The 13,384-nt window shown below is 57.5% G+C and overlaps 1 protein-coding gene across 1 annotated transcript in view; it reads left to right on the top strand.

The window, feature by feature from the left end:
- The first annotated feature begins 7,961 nt into the window (after positions 1-7,961).
- The window catches only part of COL14A1 (collagen type XIV alpha 1 chain), a 233,071-nt gene continuing 227,648 nt past the window's right edge, over positions 7,962-13,384 (top strand). The window contains 1 exon segment of the mRNA XM_070382861.1: positions 7,962-8,105. The gene's annotated coding sequence lies outside the window, so the exon portion shown is untranslated.

Raw genomic sequence — 13,384 nt, 5'->3', positions numbered from 1 at the left:
TTGCTTGGAAAATCCCACAGACAGACGAGCCTGGTGGGCTACAGTCCTTGGGGTTGCAAAGAGTAGGACACGAGTAAACACATACACACGCAGATTTTAAAATTGCACATATAAGTTATTTTGGTAAAATTATATTTAAAATATTAAGTGTCCACGTGGGCTTTCTCAATGACTCCACGACTTAGTATCCAAATGACTCTCAGTAAAGCTTCTTCTCCTTCCATGGTGTTATTATTTTAGATGATATTGAATCTAGTAATATCTGCCCCTGATTCTTTCTGGGGATTTAATTCCCTGGGTCTCCGTTTCTTCATGTGTAAAGTGATGTAATTACCGTGTGTGCGTGCGTGCGTGCGCGTGTGTATGTGTGTCCGTGTGTGCATGCGTGTGTATGTGCGTGTGCGTGTGTGTGCATGCGCGCGTGCGTGTGCCCGTGCGTGCGCGTGTGCATGTGTGTATGTCTGTGCACATGTGTGTGTGCGTGCATGTGTGTCCGTGTGCTTGTGTGTGTGCGCGCGCGTGTGCATGTGCGTGTGTGCTTGTGCGTGTGTGTGCATGCGTATGTGTGTGCGCGCGTGTGTGTGAACGTGCGTGCGTGTGCGCGTATGTGTGTGTCCGTTTGTATGTGTTTGTGTGTGTGCACGCGTGTGTGTGCTTGTGTGTGTGCACGTGCGTGTGTGTGCACGTGCGTGTGTGCTTGTGCGTGTGTGTGCATGCGTATGTGTGTGCGCGCGTGTGTGTGAGTGTGCACGTGTGTGCGTGTGTGTCCGTGTGTGTGTGCTTGTGTGTGTGCACGCGTGTGTGTGCGTGTGCGTGTGTGTGCACACGTGTGCGATCTCTCGTGCCTGCTCCAGTCCTGTTGTGAATTATGAGTAGGACCTATTATACAGCATGCGCACACTGCCAGGTTGTTATCACACATGAGAAGCTTGGGTGCTTTTAAAGTCCCGACTTTAGAGAACGAGGAACGTCTCAGTCACTGGTACAAGACCGTGAAGGGTGACTGTGAGAAGGGGGCTTACCAGAGCCACGAAGGACACTACGATTTGACCTCTGTGATGAGTCTTACCTTGCAGAGCTGACGTATTTAAAACGGGATGGTGTTGTTGAGCTTCCCTGGTAGCTCAGACGGTAAAATTGTCTGCTTGCAATGCTGGAGACCCGGGTTCAATCCCTGGGTCGGGAAGCTCCGCTGGAGAAGGAAACAGCAACCCCCTCCAGTACTCTTGGCTGGAGAATCCCATGGATGGAGGAATCTTGTAGGCTACAGCCCATGGGGTCACAAAGAGTTGGACACGACTGAGCGACTTCGCTTTTGCTTTCAATGTACTTGAATACCTTTTGTAAAGTGAAAATCCGGTACAAGCACAGGCTGTGTGTCTGGTATTGTTTGGAAAGGGGTCGATGCACTCTAGTGGGAGAAGCTCTGACCTGGGAGTGAAGATGTTTGAATTCCAGGGCCGACTTTGCTAGTAATCCTCTGGGTAAGATAGACAAGCTCTCATGTCTTTTATCTCAGGTTCGAGTTTGGTAAAATGAAGATTGACTTGGAGTTCTTCAGTTAGCAGTTAAAGAAATCAGATTTCGCAAAACTAGGGTAGCTCACAGAACTGAGACAAAAGCTTCAGGAAGGACAGGAGCCAAAGATAGTGTGGAGTTCTGGGCAGGGCTGATCTTCAGATGGTGGAACAACAGAAGACCCAGGCAGAGCCCAACAGGAAGGGGAGCTAACCGCCACCCAGGAACCTAGCCGTGTGTGGGGCCCGACAAGGTGTCTCAACCCGTCCGGGCTACTGGGATGAAATTCCGTAGTCTGAGTAGCTCACAAAGGACAGAACACGTTTCTCACAGTGTTGGAACGTGCTTCTCCAGCACGGAAGAGGGAAGGCTCACCTGAGGTTCCGGTGAGAAGGGTTAGCGATCTCTCCAGGGAAGACCCACAATCCCATTCACGATTCATGATAAACCCTTGTGAGGGAAGCAACTCCCAAGGCCCCATCTCCGAAACTGATCACCACTGGGAGGATTTCAACATATGGCTTTTAGGGAGACACAGACATTCAGACTATAGAACAAGGGTCACGTCTTCAGCTGCTGAATCAAAGGGAACTCTGGGGCAGTGACCCCAGAGGGGGTGGCGGAGAGAATACACAGGGCTGTGTGTGCTCCGTCACTCAGTCGTGTCTCTCTGTGACCCCGTGGACTGCAGCCCGCCAGGATCCTCTGTCCATGCGATTTCCCAGGGAAGAATACTGGAGTGGGTAGCCTTTCCCTCCTCCAGGGAATCTTCCCCACCCAGGGATCAAACCCAGGTCTCTGATGTCTCCTGCCATGCAGGCATGCATGCACGCTAAATCGCTTCAGTCGTGTCCGACTCTGTGCGACCCCACAGACAGCAGCCCACCAGGCTCCTCTATCCCTGGGAGTCTCCAGGCAAGAATACTGGAGTGGGTTGCTATTTCCTTCTCCACATCCAGTATGGGGGAGGGGGCAAATCGTCCCCTCCTGCTCTGCAGGTGATTCTTTACAACCGAGCTGCCTAGGAAGTCTCACGGTTGTGGGGAGGCAACGGACAGGAAAGAATTTCAGCATTTTAACAGCCAGTACAGCTGTACTGATGTGTTTCTGCTGATGTCTAGATATAAGGAGCTATTTATTGTTACTTAAGGTCAGTTTTCATTCCAATCCCAAAGAAAGGCAATGCTAACGAATGCTCAAACTACCGCACAATTGCACTCATCTCACATGCTAGTAAAGTAATGCTCAAAATTCTCCAAGCCAGGCTTCAGTAGTATGTGAACCGTGAACTTCCAGATGTTCAAGCTGGTTTTAGAAAAGGCAGAGGAACCAGAGATCAAATTGCCAACATCCGCTGGATCATGGAAAAAGCAAGAGAGTTCCAGAAAAACATCTATTTCTGCTTTATTGACTATGCCAAAGCCTTTGACTGTGTGGAAATAAACTGTGGAAAATTCTGAAAGAGATGGGAATACCAGACCACCTGACCTGCCTCTTGAGAAACCTCTATGCAGGTCAGGAAGCAACAGTTAGAACTGGACATGGAACAACAGACTGGTTCCAAATAGGAAAAGGAGTACGTCAAGGCTGTGTATTGTCACCCTGCTTATTTAACTTATACGCAGAGTACATCATGAGAAATGCTGGGCTGGAAGAAGCACAAGCTGGAATCAAGATTGCCAGGAGAAATATCAATAACCTCAGATATGCAGATGACACCACCCTTATGGCAGAAAGTGAAGAGGAACTAAAAAGCCTCTTGATGAATGTGAAAGAGGAGAGTGAAGAAGTTGGCTTAAAACTCAACATTCAGAAAATGAAGATCATGGCATCTGGTCCCATCACTTCATGGGAAATATAAGGGGAAACAGTGGCTGACTATTTTTCTGGGCTCCAAAATCACTGCAGATGGTGACTGCAGCCATGAAATTAAAAGACGCTTACTCCTTGGAAGGAAAGTTATGATCAACCTAGATAGCATAATAGAAAGCAGAGGCATTACTTTGCCAACAAAGGTCTGTCTAGTCAAGGCTATGGTTTTTCCAGTGGTCATGTATGGATGTGAGGGTTGGACTGTGAAGAAGGCTGAGCGCCGAAGAATTGATGCTTTTGAACTGTGGTGTTGGAGAAGACTCTTGAGAGTCCCTTGGACTGCAAGGAGATCCAACCAGTCCATTGTGAAGGAGATCAGCCCTGGGGTTTCTTTGGAAGGAATGATGCTAAAGCTGAAACTCCAGGACTTTGGCCACCTCATGCGAAGAGTTGACTCATTGGAAAAGATTCTGATGCTGGGAGGGATTGGGGGCAAGAGGAGAAGGGGACGACAGAGGATGAGATGGCTGGATGGCATCACTGACTCGATGGACGTGAGTCTGAGTGAACTCCGGGAGTTGGTGATGGACAGGGAAGCCTGGCATGCTGTGATTCATGGGGTCCTGAAGAGTCAGACACAACTGAGTGACTGAACTAAACTGCAGGTCTCATGCTAGAATGCATTGAGAAAAATTTAGCACTTTTGATTTATTTATTTTTTAACTGAAGGCTAACTGCTTTACAGAAGCATGCTGGTTTCTGCCGAACGTCACCGTGAATCAGCCACAGGTACACTGTGTCCCCTCCCTCCTGACCCCCCTCCCCTCCCCTTAGCACTCCTTTCTTTCTTCCTTGTCCTGTTGCTTTGTACTCACATCTGAGGGGACAGCAGGTGGTTGGCCTGGTTTTCAGGTCTCGCCCACCTCGGCTGGAGGAGAGCAGAGCTCTGAATGACAGCCCCCCACAGCTGCATCCAGTGGAGTGGAGGCGATTTCCTAAAAGACATCAGAGATCCGTTCCTCCGTGGTGAGATGCGAAGTGTTTAACAGCTGGTATTGCAGGGACATGAGGAAGCATGGCAGCCCACTCCCGTGGTCTTGTGTGGACTCCCATGGACAGAGGAGCCTGGCGGGCCACAGTCCACGGGGTCGCAAAGAGTCGGACACGACTGAGCGACTCAGCACAGCACAGCACACTGCAGGGACGTCCATCAGCGAGAGGGTCCATCAGCCCTTGGCCAGGAGGCAGGGTGCTGAAGGCTCTCTGCAGTGCTCTTGCAAGACCAGGGCAAATACTCGGAGTCCCAGGGGTGGGATATCAGCACAGAGGGTGGGGTGCAGGGTGGGGGACACGAGGCCAGGAGCCATGGCTATTGTTTACAGCGTGTTATCTATATTATCAGCTTGTACTTGCTACTGGCTGAGTATGATCCTTCTGTAACCAAAATAAGGGGGAATGGATGGGCTGGGGAAAAAAACCATTACAGAGGGGCTGGAGTAGAACTGCCGGGAGTGAATGGCTTGTGAGTATAGGAGGAGATGCAAGGTGGTCGTTTTGGTTTTCACCATGACTCGGCGATGGGAGGATGCTCCTGGAATCTGGTGCTGGAGTTAGGAGTAATAAATGTTCTGCAATCTCTGGGGCAGTCAAGCTGACCTATCCAAAATGTCAAAGCTCCTCTATTGAGAAACACTTCAGGACTCACCCATAGGGGCTGCTGATGAGAGGAGCCCCGAGTGCGCTGGACAGGAGGGAGACAGTGTGAGTTTGAGTGAGACAGTCACCACTTGTCATTTAGGGAATTGGGTTCATAAACGTGCCTGTCATTTAATCTGCATGACTACTGCCTGAGAGATAATTAATGACTCCCTTCTTATACACAAGGAGTTAGGCTCATAGAGGCAAAATAACTTCACCAAAGTGAAACAAGCAAGGGGCAGAGTCTCTTCAATTTAGGTCTGAGTTCAGAGTCTCCCTGCAGGGAGGGTTTCAGGGGACAGGGGAGAAAGGGGTAACAGGGTGTGCGTGGAGTCGTTTCAGAGAAGTCACAGTCACGACACCAGCCCAGGATGAGATTCTAAGAAGAGTTTAGAATCAATGACTGTGGAAGCTGGAATTTTTGGATGTCTTTGAAAAGGTCTCAGCTATTCACGTGTTCTTTCAGAGGCATTTTTGTCTTCTTTAGACTGAGAGAGGAGACACTAGTGGGGTCTTCTGGGCTTATTTCTCTGATTGAGTTTTCAGTATTCTTCCAGGTTCCGAGAAAAGACCTTAAGATAAATGTTGAATAAGCGCTCCCTTGAAAGGGCTGGAAACTCACACACGGCCGCAATTAAGTGGAAAACGGATTAAAACCAGCCGTTCTGATTCAAGAGTAATTGAAATTTATGTAGTTACATTGAAGGTGAAATAAATGCAAATCAAAAGGTTAAAAGATGAAAGAAAGACGAGTTAAAATTTTTTAAAATAACCTAATACATCATTACAAAACAAAGTACCTTATATAAGATTTTTATGAAACTATTCTGCTCCTCTGCATGGATTTTTGCACATATATTTTGCCTTTTAAAATCATCAGAGAATTCCTCATTTCCTATAATTTTGGAATTATCTATAATTCCATCATAAGCACCTTTCCTCCCCCTTTGCCTCAGACTTTATGCCAACACCCCACTACCTCCCCCAAGGGAATTACAGGTAAAGGGAAACTCACACCAACGACCTATATCTTGGTAAGAATGAAGGACCCAGAGCAGTCCTTCAGAGTGAAAAAGGGGGACGGGTATGGAAGCTGCAGGCACTGCTCAGGGCAGGGCGGGGAGAGACGATGTTCTGACTCAGGTGGATTAGGTGCGGGATTGCCGCAGTTCCGGGTCCCGTGCGTCCGTCCGTCTGTCTTTCCAGCCCCGCTCTGTCGCGACCCCCGGCGCAGGCAGCAGGTGGCGCCCGCACCCCCGCCGCGGAGCGGACGGGACCTAGGGTTCAGACCAGACCCGGTTTCGATAAAAACGTGCGCTGGGATCCGGGTTTAGCCAAGGAGCCAAGCGGCGCGGCGGCCGGGCCCCGCCGGGTTTGCAGAAGGACCGACAGACGCAGGGCGGCCGTGCGGGCTGGGGCCCCTTTGCGCTCCAACCGCAGGGCCGGCGGGGGGCGGGGGGTGGGCGCCGAGGGGGTGCAGATACGGCAGACTCGGGGGGCGGGGGGCCCGAGGGGGTGCGGATACGGCAGACTCGGGGGGCAGGGGGAGGCGCCGAGGGGGTGCGGATACGGCAGACTCGGGGGGCGGGGGGAGGCGCCGAGGGGGTGCGGATACAGCAGACTCGGGGGTGGGGGGGGGCGCCGAGGGGGTGCGGATACGGCAGACTCGGGGGGCGGGGGGAGGCGCCGAGGGGGTGCGGATACGGCAGACTCGGGGGGCGGGGGGAGGCGCCGAGGGGGTGCGGATACGGCAGACTCGGGAGCGGGGGGAGGCGCCGAGGGGGTGCGGATACGGCAGACTAGCGGGGCGCGCGGCGGGGGGCGGGAGAGGGCTGGGAAACCCGCAGGCCCTCCTGGAAGTGAGGTGCGTGGTCGCAGCCCCTTCCCTGTCTCGGGGGCGGGCTCCGGGCATTTCACAGCACCGGCCCCTTGCTGCCTTGGCCGTCACCTGCCTTTCCAGTTTTCCTAGGCGAGAGCGTGCTTTTCTCACCGAAGGGGCGTCTTGATGGATTCCCGGTGTGTAACCCCCTCCCGACATGTGCGCGCACCAGCCGCGGGAGGGGCGTGAGGCTCTTGGTTCGGTTAAAGAATGGGTGATGCTGACGCCTTTCCCGGGGACCCGGCCACGGCCCGGGGTTGGGGTGCGGAGGTGGCCCGGAGACCCGGCGCCTCCAGTGCTTCACGGCCGGGCAGGGCCTCGGGGCGGCCCGGACCAGAACCGCCTCTAACCCTAACCCTAACCCTAACCAGAACCGGGGCTCGACCCCGGCCTCGGCGCAGACTTCCTCACTCGGGATCTCGGTCAGGGGGCCTGCGCCCGGGGGCCCCGCCGACGCCCGTCCCTTCAAACGCACCGAAGCGCCTGGGAGCGCTCCCGGGCGGCGCGCCTGCTCACGTCCGCGCGTCGCTGCCCTAGTTCCTGGAGAGGGAGACGGGGTCCCCTCTTTTGTTTTTTGGGGCCGTGCCGCAGAGCGCGCGCGATCTCAGTTCCCGGGCCAGGGCTGGAACCCGCGTCCCTGGCAGGAGAAGCCTGGAGTCTTAGCACCGGGCGGCCGAGCGGTCCCGGCCGAGGGTCCCCCGGGCGCCCGGACCGGGCTTCTGGGGGCTGAGAAGGCCTGCACGCGGCACCTGCTCACGGACACTGACCTGGCGAGGCCGCCCGCCGGCCTTGGTGCGCGGGGACGGCCCGAGCGGCTCTTCCCTGGCCCCACACTCGCGGCCGCGGCGCTGGGCGGCCCCCGGGCGTGTCCAGGGCGGCAGGAGGAGGGGGGAGTCGTTGGGGACTGGGGGCGCTGCCCGGGGGCCCAGCCTGCCTCCCCCCGCCCCCGTCGCCGCCTCCCGCTTCATAAGCGGCCGCCAGCGCGCCTCCCTCCGCTCTTATCTGATCCCGGGCGCCCCGCAGGAGGGAGCGCCGGAGAGGAGGCGGCTCCGGGCGGGCGAGCGGGGGTGGAGCGGGGGCAGGCCAACTAAAGGGGCGCCGGGCGGGCAGCGCGCGGGAGAACGGACTCGCGGCGGAACTGGGACGGGCCCCGGGCACCGAGAGCCACGCGGCCTGGGCTGGAGTCTCGCGGGCGCAGGTCAGTGCCAACCTCTGCTTCCCTCTCTCGTCGGCCTTGAGAGTCTGTTCCTGAGGAAGGGAAAGCCCAGGCGGCGAGTCCCCTGCCGACGCGGGGCGCCTCCAGGGACCTGCTCTTCGCGCGCCCGCGTGCCCGCGGCGCTGAGGGACTGGAGGCGCGCCCGCCGCGTCCCGCCCGCTCGCCGGGCAGCGAGGTCTGAGCGCTGCTCGGCGTACGCCGGTGCTGCTCTCTCGAGCCTTCGCCCCGGGGCTGGCGGGCGGCGAGCGATCTGCGGGAAGGAGCGGGTTTGGCTTCCAGACGGTAGATGCCAGCATTTTCAAGCAGAAAGGGCCCCCTAAAGGCTACCGTTATGGTGAGAAAGGGGCTTAGGGATTGCTTTGGAGGACTGTGTGTGTTACAAACAAAAAGCATGGCTCAGCAGGTAGAAAATCCGCCTGCAACGCAGGAGACACGGGCTCGATCCCTGGGCCGGGAAGATCCCTTGGAGAAGGGAATGGCAACCCACTCCAGTATTCTTGCCTGGGAAACCCCATGGACGGAGGAGCCTGGCGGGGCTACAGTCCATGGGGTCGCAGAGTCGGACACGACTGACGGCTAAGCACTCAGCACTCAAGGGTCAGTTGGGAGAACCGTCGATGGAGATCACGGGCTGCAAAACTCACCCAGACACCGGCGGGTGATGAGCTCTGGGCACCAGCTGCTAGTCGAAAAGAGGAGCGAGCCCGCAGCGCCGCAGGGTGTGGGCAGCAGCGGCGGCTCGTCCACGTCTCTGCGTCCGGAAACGCGGCTGCTTCGCGCGCTTTGCTTCGGTGTCCGGACCCAGGAGGTCGCGGCTTTAAGATGCACCGCCAGGCTGCGGCGCTGGAGGGCCTTCTCTTCCCGGGCTTCCCAACCCCTCGCCCCCTTTCACCCCTCGGAGCTGCTCGCTGCCTCAGGCCCTCTAATGCGCGCGGCTGGGGGGGAGGCGAACCTCCGCGCCAGCTGGGATTTAGCTGGCCCCGCGCACCGGAGAAGGCAATGGCACCCCACTCCAATACTCTTGCCTGGAAAATCCCATGGACGGAGGAGCCTGGTAGGCTGCAGTCCATGGGGTCGCTAAGAGTCGGACACGACTGAGCGACTTCACTTTCACTTTTCACTTTCCTGCATTGGAGAAGGAAATGGCAACCCACTCCAGTGTTCTTGCCTGGAGAACCCCAGGGACGGGGGAGCCTGGTGGGCTGCCGTCTATGGGGTCACACAGAGTGGGACACGACTGAAGTGACTTAGTAGCAGCAGCGCACCGGCAGCTAAGGATCCCGCCTGCGTTGCGGGAGACCCTGGTTCCATTCCTGGGTGGGGAAGATGCCCTGGAGAAGGGAATAGGCTACCCGCTCCAGTATTCTTGGGCTTCCCCGGTGGCTCAGCTGGTAAAGAATCTGCCCGAAATGCGGGAGACGTGGGTTCGATCCCTGGGTCGGGAAGACGCCCTGGCGGAGGGAACTGCTACCCACTCCAGTATTCCTGCCTGGAGAATCCCATCGACAGAGGAGCTGGCGGGCTACAGTCCACGGGGTCTCACAGGGTCCGACATGACTGAGCGACTAAGCACAGCACAGACAAGACAGGGTTAGTGCCCCGCGGGAGGAGCGGCGTTGTGCCCTGGGGTGACTTCGGTCCTAACAAGGGTCTGAGCGCTGCCTGCCATAATTGCAGCCACGGACACCCTCATCTAGGAGCTGGGGGCTTGCGTCCTGTTCGGGGAGCTCCCGGTGGCGCGGAGCTCGGGGACCCGGAGTCGCCCGCTCTGCTGAGACTCTGTCCCCAGGGCGGGTGTTCACGGGAGGCTGGCGTGCCACTCTCGGGAACCTGGACCCCAACCCTCCGCTGACCCCGGGACGCCGTGTGCAGCCGCACTCAGAGCCTCTTTCCCTCTGCGAATTTTGGATTCACTTCTGGAAATTTTGGAGTGTCAGCTGCCTGCAGCAGCAAAAGGGGGTGGTGGAGGGCAAAACCCTAAAAATATGCGGATGTTTGGTGGCCCTGTGGGGAGCAGAATTGGGAAAGAGTTTCCCTGAAACTCTCCCCCTAAAGACTCCAGAGCTCCTCAGCTACAGAGAGTTAGGGGCCTTCCTGGCTGTCGGGTGTGGTAAGGAGGCCCTAGCACCCAGCACAGAGGCGAAGCTGGATGCAGGGAGGGGAGCGATGCTGTGTTTCTGACAAGGGGGTCCGCTCTGCCCGCAGCCATCACTGGGAAGTGTGGTCTGAGAGAGGGAGTCAGTGAATGCGTGGATAACACTTGCACTTTGGGTTGCTTCAAAAGAGCAACTTGCAAGGATTTCCTTTGAACCTGGTCCCAAGGGTGTGGTTACTGTAAGACAGACTTCAGGGAAGCATTTTTTAAAAAAGCAACTTTATCTAGTTATAATTCATATACCACACATGTGTGCAATTCAGTGGTTTTTCGTGTATTCATGGAGTTGTGCCACTGTCCCCACAACCAATTTTAGAGCATTGTATCACCCAAAAAAAAAAAAAAAAATCTGTACCTATCAGCAGTATAATTCTCATTTTCCCCCAACCAAGCCATAACCGCCCCCCACCCCCCACACCCTTGGCAACTGCTCCTCGACTTTCTGCTGACGTTTCATATAAGCGGAAGCAGGCAATGTGTGTGGGCCTGCGTGACTGGCGTCTTTCACCTCCTGAGGTGTTTTCCAGGCTTATCCATTATGCACAGGACGCTCTATCCTAAGCACTGGGTGTCTCTCCCTCTGCCTGAGGGCCCTGAGCCAGGTGAGACCTGGACCTCCACTGCATCCCTGACCTCCTGGGGGTCCCTTTGAAAGGACAGAAGCCTCCCTGGTGGGGCCTCTCAGTGACACCCTGGGAAGGACTCCGTGGAGCCCGTCAGAATTCCTGGAGCAGTTTTGGGCAGGTCCCAAACTTTGGATGGATGGGAGGAGTCCTTTGGCGTGGATCCTGCTGCTAACGGTCCAGCTGTGGATTTCAGAGAGCTCCTGGGGCCTCCTTCCACGCAAATCTTGGGTTTGGGAGTCCACCAACGCTGGCTTTAAAGGATGGAGTGAGCAAATGGGTATGATAGGAAGGGCGCTGGAGCCAGCTTCAGCCCAGCAAAAGTCTCCTTGGGGTACACGCCCTTTGACTCTTAAATCCTTCCTCGAGTCACTTAGTAAAACACAGAGAGCTTTTGCCTGTTTTAAGCTGGGAGTCTGCAGTTCGTGACTCTATGAGCCACATATTTGCTGTCATTTTAATCCAAGCTCAACCAAATGACTGCTGTTTGCCCAGCCTGTGGAGTGTAGCCCAAGGTTCCTTTCAGGGATGAGGGCCTTCCTGTGTGCCTCAGGCTGAGGTGATGGTGTTTGAGCACCTCTGAGCTAACATTATCCGGGATTATGAGATGTGTAGACAGCAAACGGTAAAGGGCCGGGGGAGGGGCGGGGGGCTGGGGGGAGGTGAGAGGAGGAAAACCGAGGCCAGGCCAGTAATCGGCGTCCTCTTGAGCAGCTTTGCTCCGCTGGCGATGGCTGTCAGGGAGGTCTCCGCTTGCGTCTCCTCTCCTGTAACTGAAAAAGCACGCAGTGCGGAGCTCTGCTACTCTTCTCTGTAGAGGGAGCCTTGTGAAGAGCGGGCCTCATCCTGGTCTCCTGGGGACGTGGGTGGGTGTGCGGTGGAGACTGGCGTGTATTTTGAGTTCCTGCCTGGGTCCCTGCCCTGTTCTCTCTCAGAAACACATGCAAGTCTCCCAGTTCCTCGTGGACGAAAATGTTGTCCTTCTTCTAAAGATAAGATCACCGAGATGTAAACTACCAGCCTGGGGTCCCAGAGCCGGCAAGTGGCAGAATCGGGATTAAAGTAATGTCTGCGTGAGACGTGGGCACTGCCCGTTGCGGGGCGGGGGCGGCGGGGCCGACAGGGGGCGTGGCCTCCGGGCCCTGTCCCCCCGCGGCGTCTCTGGGCTTCACGGGGTTCTCCTCCAGGAAGCAGGGGGACGGGCCCCTGCAGTGTCGCTTCCAGGCCTGGACTGACCCCGTGCAGACTGCACGGCAGCGCTGGGTTCTCTGCTCTGCTGCTTCCTTCTTCTCTTCACCTTTTCCCCCTTCTTTCTGCTTTCCCTCTTCTCTCTCTCTGCTCTCTGTTTTTTGGGGGGATTCTGACGAGGAAGGCTACAGGAATTTCTGACAACTTTTTAAGTCAGAGCTTAAGAGTCTAGACTTTGCATTTCTTCACGGTAAATTTTTTATTTAATTTTCACCTTATACTTCAAGGTCATTTTTTGAAATCAGTGCTCTTGATGAATTTTTCTGCCAGTGGGCCTTTGTGGGAACTCAAGGCAAGGGTCCCTGACTTCTAATTTTAGGGAGCTGTGTTTGGTTCTCCCTCCCCGCCACACACACAGAGGTAAGCTGAGCTATGAAAACTGATTAGAGAGAGGCTAGGCTTTGCTGAGCTTTTCCAAGTGTCACAACTTGTGTCTGTAGCTAGGAGTACTTCTGGGGTGGCGGGTAGGGGGAGCACACCCAACACCAACCCCCCCCCCCCCCCCCCCCCCCCACCCCCCCCCCCACCCCCCACCCACCCCACCCCCCCCCCCACCCCCACCCTTCCCCCCCCCACCACCCCCCCCCCCCCCCCCCCACCCCCCACCTGCCCCCCCCCCCCCCATTTGGCCCCTCTGGTGGCCACCCCCCCCCCACCCCCCCCCCCCCCCACCCCCCCCCCCCCCCCCCCACCCCCCCCCCCCCACCCCCACCCCCCCCACCCCCCCCCCCCCACCCCCCCCCCCCCACCCCACCCCCCCCCCACCCCACCCCCCCCCCCCCCCCCCCCCCCCCCCCCCCCCCCCCCCCCCCCACCCCCACCCCCCCCCCCCCACCCCCACCCACACCCCCCCCACCCCCCCCCCCCCCCCCCCCCCCCACACACCCCCCCCCCCCACCCCCCCCCCACCCCCACCCCCCCCCCCCCACCCCCCCCCACCCCCCCCCCCCCCCCCCCCCCCCCCCACCCCCCCCCCCACCCCCCCCACCCACACCCCCCCACCCCACCCCCCCCCCCCCCCCCCACCACCACCCCACCCCACACACCCACACCCACACCCCCACACCCCCCCCCCCCCCACACACACACCCACCACACCCACACACACACACCCCCCCACCCACCCCCCACACCCCCCCACCCCCACCCCCCCCCCACCCACACCCCCCACCCCCCACCCACCACCCACCCCACACCCCACCCACCACACCACCCACCCACACCCCACACCCCCA

Source organism: Bos mutus, chromosome 14, assembly GCF_027580195.1.
Source record: "Bos mutus isolate GX-2022 chromosome 14, NWIPB_WYAK_1.1, whole genome shotgun sequence".
Lineage (NCBI taxonomy): Eukaryota > Metazoa > Chordata > Mammalia > Artiodactyla > Bovidae > Bos > Bos mutus.
The sequence above is the reverse complement of the archived record's forward strand: the minus strand, read 5'-3'. Positions and strand labels throughout refer to the sequence as shown.